The sequence below is a fragment of the Phyllostomus discolor genome, chromosome 3, assembly GCF_004126475.2.
Source record: "Phyllostomus discolor isolate MPI-MPIP mPhyDis1 chromosome 3, mPhyDis1.pri.v3, whole genome shotgun sequence".
Lineage (NCBI taxonomy): Eukaryota > Metazoa > Chordata > Mammalia > Chiroptera > Phyllostomidae > Phyllostomus > Phyllostomus discolor.
The window spans coordinates 132,774,346-132,787,435 of NC_040905.2; the positions used below are offsets into that span (position 1 = coordinate 132,774,346).

At 39.5% G+C, this 13,090-nt stretch overlaps 1 pseudogene; it reads right to left on the reverse strand.

The window, feature by feature from the left end:
* Positions 1 to 489: 489 nt before the first annotated feature.
* The window catches only part of LOC114512524, a 76,224-nt pseudogene continuing 63,623 nt past the window's right edge, over positions 490 to 13,090 (reverse strand).

Consider the following 13,090-nt stretch of genomic DNA (forward strand, 5'->3'; position numbering starts at 1 on the left):
GCATGAAATATCTTAGATTTTCCTGCCTGAAAAAAAAGACTACAATTTGCTCCCAGGAACTGGAGAAAATTAAAAAAGAAGGTTGGAATTCATCAGTGTTCTATTAGTCATCTCCTTCATCTTCCCCTTCTTCCTCCCCTCATCATTGGTTTCATCTGCTTCAATCACACCTTCATTTCCCATCACCTTCTTTATCAATAGCTTCCTCCCCCCTTTCCCTCCTCCTCTCCTTCCCCCCCTCTTCCCCCTCCTCCCCTTCTCTTCTTCTCTTTCTCCTTCTCCTCCTCCTTCCTCCTCTCCTCCGCCTCCTCATCCTCCTCCTACTCCTTCTCCTTCTTCTAATCTTTTCTCTTTCTCTTTTCATCTTCTTCTTTTTCTAGCTTTCTTCTTCTTCTGCTTCTTCATTTCCTTCTTTCTTCTTTCTTCTTCTTCTTTCTTCTCCTCTCCTTCTCTCCTTTCCTTCTCCTCCTTCTTCTCTCTTCTATCTTCTCCTTCTCCTTCTCCTTCTCCTTCTCCTTCTCCTTCTTCTTCTTCTTCTTCTTCTTCTTCTTCTTCTTCTTCTTCTTCTTCTTCTTCTTTTTCTTCCTCTTCCTCTTCTTCTTCTTCCTGTTCTTTATCATCCATATCAGGGACCAAGTAATAGTGTAACAGATTTGGCTAAATATCATCTTTGATGACTTATCCTAACTCATCTGGATCTGCATCAGAATGGTCAGTAAACCAGGTAAAAAAGCTCTCTGGTTACTCATGCTGACTTTTCCTGCTGGCTTTATTCTGTGTTTCACTTTAATGTTTCATCAAATCCTTTTGAAATTTCCATTTGATTTCAGTGGACTTTGAAGATGGATCACCGCTTTTATTCAGATGAAATTCTTTAGAGATAACTTTATTTTCAAAGTAAGGATTTTCATCACAATAAAAATCCATTGTGTAACCTGATTTAATATCTTCAATTCTGTCACTTCAACTCTTATCAAATAATGCAGTGCCTCTTCATCCTCTTCCCCAAGCAGTGCAGACATTTGTGGATGGTTGACAAATGTTGTTTCCCCAAAATTTGGGATTTTGGTGATCAATTATGACCTCTTCTGAAAAAATGCTTGGTGGAGTTTGTTATATTTCTGTTCTACTTTTGAAATATCCTCAGTGGCTTTTTCATTAAGTCTGTCTATTTCATTTTGTACTTCATCAATATGTTCAATTGCTTCTTGCTCTTCTTTTTCTTCTGTTGGCAAATCCAGAGAAGTTGACTTTTTCTCTGGCTTGGGGGCAGGAGGAGGTCTCAGTTTCTTTGTTAGGGGTGGGAGTGAAGACTGGCGTTTGGGAACCAAGCTGTGAGATAAGTTGGAGAATCTGACAGAAGGGAACTTGAAAGGCTGGAAGAAGCTCTGCAAAAATCATAAGGCAGGTCTTTGATAAATGAATAAAGGCAATTCAGTAGAGAAAGGACCATCTTCAACAGAGGTTACAAATGGATGTCCACATACAAAAAAATTAATCTAAGCACAGACCTCACACCTCTCACAACCATTAACTCAAAATAAAGATAGGCATATACAAAATTGAAAATAATAAAACTTGTAGAAAATAAGATAAGAGAAAATCTAAATGACTTTGAGTTTGGTAAAGATTCTTTAGGCAAAACACTAAACAGGTGATCCATGAAAAAAATTCGTAAGTTAGATTTCATTAAATTTAAAAACTTTTGATCAGTGAATGACACTGTTCATGGAATGAAAAGGCATGCCACAGGCTTGGAGAGAATATTTGGAAAGAAAATCTAATAAGGGATTGCATCTAAAATACACAAAGATTCCTTATAACTCAACAATAAGAAAAGAAACAACCCATTTAAGAAGTGGGCAAAAGATCTGAATTGACAATACACCAAAAAAGACATACAGGTGGCAAGTAAGTACGTGAAAAGATGATCAAAATCATACATAATTAATGAATTGCACATTAAAAATGATATTCTACTACACACCTTTAAGAATGGCTAAAATCCAAAACACTGACCATACCAAATACAAACATGTGGAGCAATGAGAATTCTCATTCATTGCTTATGGGAATGTAAAATGGTACAACCACTTTGGAAGACAGTTTGGTAGTTTCTTAGAAAGTTAAACATTTTCTTGTCATACAGTCCAGCAACTGTGTTCCTTGTACCTTTTCCACCAGCTTTATTGAGATATTATTGAAATATAACATATCTAAGTGTAAGATGTACAATGTGATGACTGAATACATGTACACATTACAAAGTAATCTCCACAATAAGGTTAGTTAACACCTCTATCCCCTCACATAGTTACCTTTGTGTGTGTGTGGTGATAATATTTAAGATTTACTCCCTTAATAACATTGAAGAATATAATGGTATTGTTAATAATAGTTACTTTGCTGTACACCAGATCCCAAGAACTTAGTCATTTTAAACATGGAAGTTTGTACCCTTTGAGCAATATCTCCCATTTATCCCATCCTTCAGGCCCTGGCAACAACTATTCAGTGTAACATTTCATTTAGTATAATGCCCTCAAGGTCCATCCATGTTGTTTCATAAGACAGAATTTTCTCCTTTTTTATGGCTGAATTATAGGTATATCGCATTTCTATATTCATTTATCCATTAATGGACATTTATGTTGTTTCCAAGTCTTGGCTATTGTAAACAATGTTGCAACAAACATGGGGGCATGCAGATATCTCTCTTCAAAATAGTGTTGTCATTTCCTTCCAATATATATCCAGAAGTTGACTTGCTGGATCATATGGTTGTTTTATTTTTTAATTTTGGAGGGGGAGGGGAAATCCATACTGTTTTCCATGGTTACTGTACCAGTTTATATTCCCACCAACATGAATTTTCTCCATAGCCTCGCCAACACTTCTCTTGTCTTTTTGATAATTGCCATTCAAACAGGTGTGAGGTGATTTCTCACTGTTGTTTTCATATGCATTTTCCTCATTATTAGTGATGTTGAACATCTTTTCATGTACCTGTTGGTTATTTGTATACCTTTTAAAAATATTTTATTTATGTATTTTTAGAGAGAGGGGATGGGGAGGAGAAAGAGAGGAAGAGAAACATCAGTGTGTGGTTGCATCTCACACACCCCCTACTGGGAGTCCGACCTGGCCTGCAACTCAGGCATATGGCCTGACTGGGAAATGAACTGGCGACCTTTTGGTCTGCAGGCTGGTGCTCAATCTAATTAGCCACACCAGCCAGTTGTATGTCTTTTTTGAAGAAATATTTATTAAAGTCCTTTTCTCATTTTTATTTATTTACTTTTTTATTGTTGTTCTGTTACAATTGTTCCAATTTTTCCCAGTTGTTCTCCCCTGCTCCCACAGTCAATCCACACCCCGTTGTTCATGTCCATGGGTCATTTACACCTGTTCCTTCACTAGGTCCTTCCCCTTATTTCCCTGCTTATCCCTCTCCCCCTCTCCTCTGGTCACTGTCAGTCTGTTCCTTGTTTCCATGCCTGTGGTTCTATTTTGCTTATTTGTTTTGTTCATTAGGTTCCTCTTATAGGTGAGATCATATAGTATTTGTCTTTTGGGCCTGGTTTATTTCATTTAGCAAAATACTGTCCAGTTCCATCCATGCTCTCATGAAAGGTAGGAGTTCCTTTTTCTTTCTGTTGTGTAGTATTCCATTGTGTAAATGTACCACATTTTTTTTTAATCCAGTCACTTACCAATAGGTGCTTTAAGCTTTCTCCAGTACTTGGCTATTGTAAACAGTGCTGCTATGAACATTGGGGTGCATAAGTTCTTTTGGATTGGTGTTTCAGGATTCTTAGGGTATAATCCCAGCAGTAGAATCACTAGATCAAAAGGAAGTTCCATTTCTAATTTTTTGAGGAAATTCCATACTGTGTTCCACAGTGGCTGCACCAGTCTGCATTCTCACCAACAGTGCAGATTGTTTTTTATATTGAGCTGTATGAGTTCCTCATATATTTTGAATATTAACCCTCATCAGATAGATAGTTTTGAAATATTTTCTCTCATTCTGTAGGTTGCCTTTTTATTTTAATGATTGTGTCTTTTGTGATACAGAAGGTTTTCAGCTTGATGTAGTACCTTTTGTTTATTTTTGCTTTTGTTGCTTTCACTTTTAATGTTATATCTAAAAAAATCTTTGCAAATACCAATGTTAAAGAGCTTTTTTCCTATATATTTTTCAAGTTGTTTTAACTTTTTAAGTGTTACATTTAAGTCTTTATCCATTTCAAGTTAATTTTGATGAGGGCTTCAAGACAGAGTTCCAATTTCATTTTTGTACCTGTAGTTATCCATTTTCCCCATCACCTCTTATTGAAGAGACTCTCTTTTCCCCTTTGAGTCTTCTTGGCTTTGCTGTTATACATTAGTTAACTGTACATGTGTGGGTTTATTTGGGGACCTTTAATTCTGCTCCATTGGTAAATGGGTCTATTTATGTCAGTACCATACTTTTGATCACTATGGTTTTGCAATAGAGTTTGAAATCGTTCATTGTAAAGCCTCAGATTTTGTTCTTTCTAAGGATTGCTTTGGCTATTCTAAGATTTTTGTTGTTCCATACAAATTTTAATATATTTCTTCTATATTTGTGAAAAAATATCATTGGAATTTTGATGAGGATTGTGTGGAATCTATAGATGGCTTTGAACACTATGGACATTTTAACAATATTAATTCTGATCCATTAACACAGGATATCTTTCCATTTATTTGTGTCTTCTTTAATTTGTTTCATTTCTTGTAATTTTTAATGTACAGATCATTAATCTTGTTGGTTAAATTTATTCCTAACTATTTTTGATGCTACTGCAAATGGAATTGTTTCCTTTAACTTTTGTTCATATACTTCATTCTTAGTATATAAAAACACAACTAAATTCTGAATATTGACTTTTATATCCTGCAGATTTATTGAATTTGTTTATTACTTATAATAGTTTTTGGTGGAATCTTCAGTGTTTTTTAATATATAAAAACCTATCATCTGCAAACAAAGACAGTTTCATTTCTTCCTTTCTAATTTGGATGTTTTATTTTTACTTAATTGTTCTGACTAGGATTTCTGACACTATGTTAAATAGGAGTGGTGTCTTCTTCATGATCATAGTAACTAGACTTTCAGTCTTTCACCATTAAGTATGATGTTTGCTGTGGCCTTTATTGTGTTAAGTTACATTTCTTCTACACTCAACTTGTTGAGAGTTTATTTAATCATAAAATGATGTTAAATTTTGTCAAATCCTTTCTCTGGACTTCTGGTCAACATGGAGGCATAGGTAGATACACTTTGCTTCCTTGCACAACTAAATGAAGGACAAGTAAATTTGCTTCCTTGCACAACTAAATGAAGGACAAGTAAATTTAAAAACAAGAAATAACCAGAGCTGCCAGAAAATCGAATTGTATGGAAGTCTGACATGAGTTAAAGGAGAAACATTCATGCAGACCAGTAAGAGGGGCAGAGAGGAGCAGCTGTGGTGGAGATGACTTGCAGCAAGGTGGCACCTGGAGGACCATGTGGGTGAGGCAGTGGCTAGTGGACTGGGTAGTCCCATATTTGCATGTGGATAAATGGGGAGAAACAGCTGGGGAGACAGATGGCACAACCCAGGGTTCCAGTGCAGGGAAATAAAGCTTCAAAACTTCTGACTGAAAAAATCTGTGGGGGTTGCAGGGGCAGGGCAAACTCCAAGCCTCACAGGAGAGTTTGTTATAGAGATTCAAAGGGTCCTAGAATGTACACAAACCCACCCACCTACTAATCAGCACCAGAAGGTCCCAATTCCTTTGTGAAGGGCAGAGGAAGTGACCAAAAAGCTGGCCAAGAGCCAAGCAAGCTGTATTATTCCCTCTCTAATCCCTCTCCACACACAGCACCACAACACATCAATGTGGGTTGCCCCCACTCTGGCAAAACCTAAGGGTCTTCCCCTTACAATATAACAGGCACACTAAGACAAAAAAAAATATGGCCCAAATGAAAAAGCAGATCAAAGATCCAGAAAAAATAGAACTAAGTGATAAAGAGATAGCTAGCCTATCAGATACAGAGTTCAAAACACTGATAACCAGGATGCTCACAGAAATGGTGGAGTATGGTCACAAAATAAAGGAAAAAGTGAAGGCTATGAAAAGTGAAATACACGGAAATGCATAGGGAACCAACAGTGATGGGAAGGAAACTGGGACTCAAATCAATGGTTTGGACCAGAAGGAAGAAATAAACATTCAACCACAACAGAATGAAGAAACCAGAATTTAAAAAGAAATGAGGAGAGGCGTAGGAACCTCTGGGACAAATGTAAATGTTCCAACATGCAAATCATAGGGGTGCCAGAAGGAGAAGAGGAACAGCAAGAAATAGAAAACTTATTTGAAAATATAATGAAGGAGAACTTCCCCAATCTGGTGAAGGAAATAGACTTCCAGGAAGTCCAGAAAATGCAGAGAGTCCCAAAGAAGTTGGACCCAAGGAGGAACACACCAAGGCACATCATAATTGAATTACCCAAAGTTAAATATAAGGGGAAAATCTTAAAGGCAGCAAGAGAAAAGGAGACAGTTATCTACAAAGGAGTTCCCATAAGACTATCAGCTGATTTCTCAAAAAAAAGGGAAAGGCAAGGAGGGGTTGGAAAGAAGTATTTGAAGTCATGGAAAGCAAGGACCTATATCCAAGATTATTCTATTAAGAAAAGCTATCATTTAGAATGGAAGGGCAGATAAAGTGCTTCCAAGACAAGGTAAAGTTCAAGAAGTTCATTATCCAAACCCTTATTATGTGAAACATTAAAGGGCTTGTCTAAGAAAAAAGAAGATAAAAAATATGAACAGTAAAACAACAAACTCACAACTATCAACAACTGAACCTAAAAAATTTAAGAAAAACAAAAACAAAAATGAACTAAACAAACAACTAGAACAGGAACAGATTTGCAGAAATGGAGATCACCTGGAGGGTTATGAGCAGGGAGCGGGGAGAAGAATGGGGGAAAGTTACAGGGAATAAGAAGCAAAAGTGATAAGTACAAAATAGACAGGGGCAGGTTAAGAATAGTATGGGAAATGGAGAAGCCAAATAACTTATATGTATTACTCATGGACATGAACTAACATGGGGGAATGCTGGTGGGGCAGGGGTACAAGTGATAAGGAGAAGAAAATGGGACAACTGTAATAGCATAATCAAGAAAATATTTATAAAATGCTTTCTCTGCATCTATTGAGATGATCATATGATTTTGATCTTTCACTCTATTAATGTGGTGTATATGGCATTTATTGATTTACATATATTGAACCATTCTTTCATCCTGGGGATAAATCTTACTTGAACATGGTATATAATTCATTTACTGTACTGTTGAATTTGGTTTCCTAGTATTTTATTGAGGATTTTGCATCTATATTCATCAGGGGTATTAGCTTGTGCTTTCCATTACTTGTGGTGTCTTTATCTTGCTTTGACATCAGGGTAATGTTGGTCTCATATAATCAGTTTGGGAGCATTCTCTCTTCTTTAATTTTTTTTTGGAAAAGCTTGAGAGGATTAGTATTAATTCCTTGAATATGTAGTAGAAGTCACTAGGAAACCATCTTGTTCTGGGCTTTTCTATGTTGGGAGGTTTTTGATAACCTTCAATTACCTCGCTTGTTATGGCCTGTTCAAATTTTGTAACCCTTCGTAATTCAGTTTCATGAGGTTGCATCTTTCTATGAATTTTTCAATTTCTTTTAGTTTACCCAATTTATTGGTTTATAGTTGTTCACAGTAGTCTCTAATAGGCCTTGTATTTCTGTTGTGTCAGTTACTGTCTCCTCTTTGATTTACAATTTTATTTGTTTGAGCTTTCTTTTTCTTATTCTAGCTAAGAGTTTGTCAATTTTATCTTTTAAAAAATAGCTATTGGTTATGTTGATATTTTTTATTGTTTTTCTAGCCTCTATTTTATTTATTTCTGCTCTGATAATTGTTATTGCCCTTCTTTGACTAACTTTGGGGTTAGTTTGGTCTTTTTTTCCTGGTTCCTTGAGGTGTGAAGTTAGGTTGTACATTGTGACCTTTCTTCTTTCTGGAAGGTAGTTTATTACCATAAACTTTACTCATAGAATTGCCATTGCTGCATCCTATAAGTTTTGACATGTTGTGTTTTAATTTTTGTTTATTTCAAGATTTTTTTTAAATACCCAAGTACATGCTTATTTTTTAAACAATTATATTTATCTATTTTTAGAGAGAGGGGAAGGGAGGGAAAAAAGATGGAGAGAAACATCAATGTGGGAGAGAAACATCAATATGTGAGAGAAACATTGATCAGTTGCCTTGTATGCGGCCCACCTAGGACGAAACTCACAACCTAGGCATGTGCCCTGACTGAAAATGGAACCCTCAACCTTTCAGTTTACATATGACACTCCAACCAACTAAGCCACACTGGCCAAAGCTCAAATATTTTTTATTTCCCTCTTGATTTCTTCTGTGACCCTGTGGTTGTTCAAATTTACACACATTTTTTTAACTTTCCGATTCTCCTCCTATTATTATTTCCTATTATTTTCTCCTATTATTTCTTCCCATTATTCCTCCTATTATTATTTCTCCTAGTTTTCTACCATTGTGGTCATAAAAGATACATGGTATGATTTCAGTCTTTTTTACATTTACTAAGATTCGTTTTGTAACTTAACATATGATACATACTGGAGAATTTTCAGTGTGTGCTTGAGAAAAATGTGTATTTTACTGTTCTGGGGTGGAATATTCTGTGTATGTATTTGGTCCATTTGGTCTAAGGTATAGTCAAATTCAATGTTTTCTTAGTGATTCTCTATCTGAAAGATCTATCCACTGCTGAAAGTAAGGTATTGAAGTCCATTACTATTACTATATTTTTTATGTTTCTTTTTTCAGATCTGTTAGTATTTGCTTAATATATTTAGATGCTCTGATGCTGAGTGCAAATATATTTACAACTGTTATATCTTCTTGATGAATTGACTCCTTTTTCATTATATAATCTTATTTGCCTCTTGTTATAGTGTTTGACTTAAAGTATTTTTATCTGATATAAGTATAGCCACCCCTATTTTCTGTTGTTTTCCATTTACATGGAACATCTTTTTTCATTCCCTCACTTTGAGCCCATGAGTGTTTTGAAATCTGAAGTTAGTCTCTTCAGGGAGTATATACTTGCTTTTTGTTTTCTAATCCATTCAGCCATTCTACTTATTTTTACTGCCAGTTCATAAAATTTCACTTAGGAATAGGAAGATGGCAGCCAGATGAATGGGAGCAGAGTCCACTTCCCCTTGAACACAGGTGGAACACCTTGCTGATCTTCTGAGGAACAGAGTGAACAGTCAATGGTATCCCAACATAGATGAAGGTTGGAGACCAAAACTGTAGAAGATATTGATAAATCAGATGGTAAGGAGAGTGCTTCAAGACAATAAGGTCCCTGGGACCAGTGCGGAGACCAGGGCAGCTACGCCCCAGGCCCTGCGCCCACCTGGTCTGCCCCAGGATTCTTGGGAGAGAACCAGGTCAACAGCTCCCTCCCTTGCCAAACAAGGTTTGAGCAGCCCCAGGATGGACCTAGATACTTGAAGTCGCAGGGGGGAATAAGAACGAAGTGGCAAACACACAGGGGAGGTGTGTACCTGCTAAGACTGTGGAGGCTGACAAGGAAGAGCTGGACAGTGATGGACCCTGACCTGGATAGTCCCTATCTGGTTGGAGGGTTGGATTGTGTGAGAGGCCAGAAGCTGGTTTCGAGGAGCAGGCTTGTATAGGAGGGATTTTTCAAAAAGAAAAAGAAAAAAAAGGCACTTCGTGGCTGTTTAGGGAACTCTCCTGCAGCACCACCCCAACTCCCCCAGCATGTGCAGCCTTCCAGAGCCTTAGCCATGAGCCTACCTCTGCTGCCAGGACTACAACTGCATCCCTACCCCAATCCACAGTGGCAGAGGGCACCTGGCCATGCCTGTGACCCCAGTGGCACACTACCTACCCAGCTGACCCCCACCCTGCCACAGCTGCCACCGAAGCATTGGAGGCCACCACATGCCTGCTCCCACGGTGGGGGTGCATGGGGGCACGAGGGACCTGAAGGTGCCTGATCCCACCCCTCAGCTGTCTCAGAGGCAGCAGGGGAGGCCAGGAGCTCACCCTGAAGCCACAGGGACAGTGCACACCCAGGAAGGAGCATGCCTGACTCCGCTGCCCAGAGGCACCTAGCACCCAACCCTACTGCCCTGGGCACAGCAACAGAAAAGGCTCACACCTGCATCTGCCACAGCAGCCATGCCTATGCCCCTCCCTACAGGGCCGACTGGCTCTCTAAGAGGAAGGTGGAGATGCCCCTGCAGAGGAGAGCAGCAGGGCTCAGGGAGTCAGCAATCCCCAGAAAGACTTAACTCAGTGCGGGGGTGCTGAACTCCCCTGACGAAACCCTGAGAGTCCCTAGTGTTAGGTTGGTGTCACTCAAGAAACCAGACAAATGCAGCGAGCTAAGGAGCAGGGTTTATTAGTGGGAAATAAGAGGGAAAGTGGGACCAACCAAGGGAGGTCAGGGAGCCAACCAAGTGAGGTTAGGACTCTCAGTTGTTCTTAGGGCAGGGTTTTTAGGCACAAAAACCCGCTGAGGGTAACTGGTTAGGGTGTCAGAGTCTGATTGGCTAGAGCTGGTTGCTGGGTGCCATTTCTGCTGACCATTGTTCTTGATACACCTTGTCAAGCTCAAGTTAAAGCTGCATCCTGTTATGCCGGGTAGGCTGACCCCAGACCCCAATCTTAGCTGGGCACCTGATTGTCCTGGGTAGGGCTGGCAGGCAGTTTTCCAGGCAGGCATTTTCCCAGGCTGCAGTTTCCATGGTACAGTTTCCTGCCTGGTGATTTTCCATTCCTCCTAGGCCTACCTAGGTCTGTCGCCTAGCATCTAGGACAGCAGAGAGTGAGAAGGTGGTGTGTGAGTTGCCCCTAACTGGTGCATCTCAAGGACAGCAAAACTGGTGGGCTGAAGGTGTAGGCACTACAGGTCTGGACAGTGAACTGAGGAAATGGGCTGGAGGCTGGGCAACTGCAAACAGTGTGACTCAGACCCCACAAAAGCACAGGAAGGGAGAAAAGGGAAACCAATCCCCCCTCAGCCTGCTGCAGGCAGGAAGACCAGCAGAATTGGCTTGGCTTGTTTAAAGCCAGTAGGAGACCTTTTTTTAAAAAAAATTCCTTTTTCCTTTCTTCTTTTTTTAAATTTCTTCTTCTTTCCTTCCTTCATTTTTTCTCCCTGTATTCCCACAAGTGAGACAATAAAACCTGGAGCTGTGAAAGGACTAGAGTTAGACCCTAAGAGGGTCTCCTGAGCGTGTGAGACAAATTTTGCTTTGCTACTCCAGAGAACTTGCAAGTTATTGTATATTTTTATTGTTATTTTTTTACACTTTTTATTTTATTAGTATTTTTTTCATATCTCTTCTTTCTGTTTGGTCTTCTTCACTTGGTTTGTTAAATTGTATTGTTTGACTGACTTTCCTTGTTCTCTCTTTCACAGCATATTTTTAATTTCCTGTCTTTCACTTCACTTGTGTTCCCTTAGCACACTACTCTACGTCCTGTACTTCCCATTCTTGGTATTTAGACCACATAGATTCTGTCATATGATTGTTGTTTCTTTACTATTGTAAATAATTTCTATTCCATACAGTTGTAAATACTACACAGCACATTGTTTCTGGAACTTTTTTACTGATGTGGTTAACTCTATTCTCTCACACACTACATCTATTTTCTATCCTTTATTCTTACTTTACCTCCTAATCTGACATCCCATAAGCTTACTACTTTCTAGATCCAACTTACAATCCTTCTGCCCCCACAACAAAGTCTTACCTTTTTTCCATGCTTTCTAAAAGTGGCTAGTTGAGTGAAATATCACGGTTAAAACTATACATATCCAAAATATCTCCTATCTCTTCTCTACAGGTTGGTACTTTAAATCCTGAAAAATACACTCCCACTATCTCAAACCATTTTGCCTTCCCCCTCCAACTGATCACAAAAAAACAGTAGGTGGGAGCTGTGAACACCAGTATCTCTGCTGGAAGAGGAAACCAACCAACAAAGGAACCACCAACAGATAACGGTAGAAGAAGGTGAAGGAAGCAGTGGAAGCCACACTAACCTCCACCCAGGACCAATCTGGAAATACAACTAAATGGTGGAGAAATTACCCAAAACAAACAACTGAACAATAGCAACAGAGAAGCCTCAAAACCTCGTACAGACAAAAAACCAGCTTTGACACAACCTGTCCACACCTGCACTAAAGAATACAACATGTGGTGGGTGGAGTGACCCAAGTTAATCAGCTGGAGGGAAGGACCCACCAAAGAAAGATCCAATGACAATAAAAAATGAAAGACATGGAGATTTTCGGCCAAGATGGAGGTGTTGGTAGACACACTGTGCCTCCTCGCACAACCAAAATAAGGACAACAACAATTTAGAAACAAAATAACAATCAGAACTAATAGAAAATTGAACTGTATGGAAGTCTGACAACCAAGGAGTTAAAATAGAAACATTCATCCAGACCAGTAGGCGGGGCAGAGTCAGGCAACCAGGTGGAGAGGGGCGCAGCACAAAAAACAGTGGCACCAGGTGCACAAGATGGAAGCAGGCAGACCCTGAGCATGCAGGCAGTGTCTGGCAGACCCCAGGCACAGGGTGGCAATGGGGAGACCTAGTGAGGCAGCGAGCGATTGTGAAGTGAGGCACGGAGCAAGGTGGCTGGCTGACCAGGCAGTCCCACATTTGCGCATAGATGAACCAGGTGAGGCTGGGGAGCAAGACAGATCGCACAACCTAGGGCCCCATCACTGGGAAATAAAGACTCAAGACACCAACTGGGGACACTTGTGGAGGTTGAGGCACAGGGAGAGAATCCCAGCCTCATGGGAGAGTTCATTGGAGAGACCCATGGGGTCCTAGAATGTACACAAGCCCATCCAAATGGAAATCTGCACCAGAAAGGCCCAGTTTGCTTGGGGGAAGTGGTGGAAGGGATTG